This window comes from Penaeus vannamei, chromosome 31 (genome assembly GCF_042767895.1).
Source record: "Penaeus vannamei isolate JL-2024 chromosome 31, ASM4276789v1, whole genome shotgun sequence".
Classification (NCBI taxonomy): domain Eukaryota; kingdom Metazoa; phylum Arthropoda; class Malacostraca; order Decapoda; family Penaeidae; genus Penaeus; species Penaeus vannamei.
In genome coordinates, this window is record NC_091579.1 from 23,512,247 (window position 1) to 23,514,746 (window position 2,500).

The following is a 2,500-nucleotide window of genomic DNA, read 5'->3' on the forward strand; positions in this document are numbered from 1 at the left end:
CCTCTTCTCCCTCTTCCACCTCCTCTCCGTTTCTTCTTTCCTCCTTCGTCCGCCTCTTTAAGATAACTAGACCAATTAAAGATTTATTGTCGCGCCTTCCTATTTCATATGAATTTGTAAAAGTTTTTTTTTAACTAGTTTTAATCTAGTCTTATAAAAGCCTCTTGTTGGAAGAGGTTTGTGCAGGCCGAATGATATCGACTCTCACAAAGATAATGCGAGAGAATCCACCAGAAAAAAAGGAAATAAATAAAATTGTCTATCTTATAAGATAACAAAGTCTGCAATTCCCAAGACAGTTGTTTTAAAAAAGTATTGATAATGATAATGAGTAATGTAGTATAGATGTGTAATTATAGGCCTACATACGTCTTCCTAGAACAATCATGTAGTTATTTCACCCTCTGGAAGAAATCTGGTGTTCAGAAATTGGCGTTTATAACGTCTGTAGTTGATAACAGTACTGTATTATCCTTGCACATGATGTACCTTAACCCCTTGTATGATTTAACTGTTATATATATGTAGTGTTTATCTATGATTACTTTCTCCATGTTTATTTCAAAGAGGAAAAAAAATAATAATCTCCTATGCATTTTATTTTCTCTTTCTCTCTTTCTCACAACGACAATAGTCAACACAGCCATGCTATAATGATACTTAATACAATGGTATATAAATGCAGTTTTGATTTAACAAACAAAAGGTTACTCATGTATTCTTGTAGTGTAGTGTATGTGTATTTTCCTCTTCATGCCCCTGGATTGCACACCTTCTCATATTTATTGATACCTGAAATATCTATCTTTAGTAAACTATCTTTTTACTTAATTCACTTCGTGTATAGAAAATAAATCTATATGATAAACCTGTGTTTGCCTCATACTTTATAGGATTTTTTTGTATCAAAATTAATGTGAAGATACAGAAAGCAGATATATAGATATATTGATAAAAAAAAATAATTGGCTAAGACACACATTTGGTAAATATTAAAAAAAAAAAAAAAACATGTTCATAACGTTTTGAATTACCCTGTTAACCAACACACGAAGAACAAAGATTCCAGAATCTGGATCACCACCAAAATTCAGTGACATCTAAGTTGGGCTAAGACACATATCCGATAAAAAAAAATCATTAAAAATCTGTTCATAACTTTATGAGTTTTCCTGCAAATCAACTAACCAAGGAACAAACAAAAAATCTGGATCCGGATCACCCACATTTTAGTGACATCAAAGCTGGGCTGAGACATACCTCTGGTGTACGTTTTCATTAAAAAAATCATAACTTCTTGGGTTATCTTGCTAACCAACTAGCCAACGAACAAATTGACTAACCAACAGCACCAAAAACAGACCGTGGCGGAGACGATAATAATGATCGTGAAAATAAGTAGCACAGTAAAACATTTCGGGCCCGGAGGACTTGGCCCATTGTAAGTTAAGGAACGTTTAAAGGCCCCGTTAGGGAACGTTAAAAGTTGTACGGGAGAAATTGATTTAGAAACGATAAGCATAACAGCAAATCTCTGCATGGTCACTTTGCAAGTACAGGAATAAATATCCATCTAATATTTAGCTGGCAAACAGAGGTCTGAGCGTAGAAACAATCTTCTCACTGGTGCCCAAGATCAGGCACTACATAAAAACAATGAATCTGTTTTCGAGGTCGCGTTCAAAAAATAGATAAATAAGCAAACATAAGCGATATAAATAGATAGATACATATATATATATATATATGCATATATATACATACAGATATATATATATATATATATATATATATATATATATATATATATATATATATATATATATATATATATATATATATATATATATATATATATATATATGCACTACTTCACGATAAGGTATGCAAAAACATCCACAGGGTGTAGCTATACCAGGAAATCTATCATAGCTTTAAAGGAGGTAGATAAATAATGAAATAAGCAGAACTGAAAGTAAAACTGGAAGGAATGTGGAAAGCCGAGACAAAGTTCTCCCTATCGTTAGTGGTACTTTATGATCCATACCTCAGATTTTTAAAATAGCTTTCAGAAAGTTGGATTTTAAGATATGATCTTTCCTGCAGACTCTGATTTTGTATTCAAACTGTACAATAAGCAGTAGTGTATTTCTGGAAACCTAACAACTATACTATGCACGATTTTAATTATAATGATATTGATGATCACGATAATGATGATGCCGATAGTGATAGTGACAATGACGATAATGATAACGATAACGATGATGGTGATGTCTATAATGATAGGGATGATGGCGATAAAGATAGTGACACTAATGATTGTAGCACTGACAAAAAAACTAATAACACCGAATAAAGGTGCGCGATTAACAACAAAAAATATAAATCAATCGCCCTCAGTAATTATGAGTGATAATCACCTTGGAAACACCAAATAGTTCCTTCCCTACCACCACCCCCCACCCCCGTTCCTCTCTCCTGTGAAGGGACTCAAGGA

The 2,500-nt window shown here is 33.0% G+C and overlaps 1 protein-coding gene across 1 annotated transcript in view; it reads left to right on the top strand.

The window, feature by feature from the left end:
- The window catches only part of chp (leucine rich repeat containing G protein-coupled receptor chaoptin), a 230,980-nt gene extending 230,118 nt beyond the window's left edge, over positions 1-862 (top strand). The window contains exon 15 of the mRNA XM_070143966.1: positions 1-862. This exon is cut by the window's left edge and continues 1,155 nt beyond it. The gene's annotated coding sequence lies outside the window, so the exon portion shown is untranslated.
- Positions 863-2,500: the final 1,638 nt, after the last annotated feature.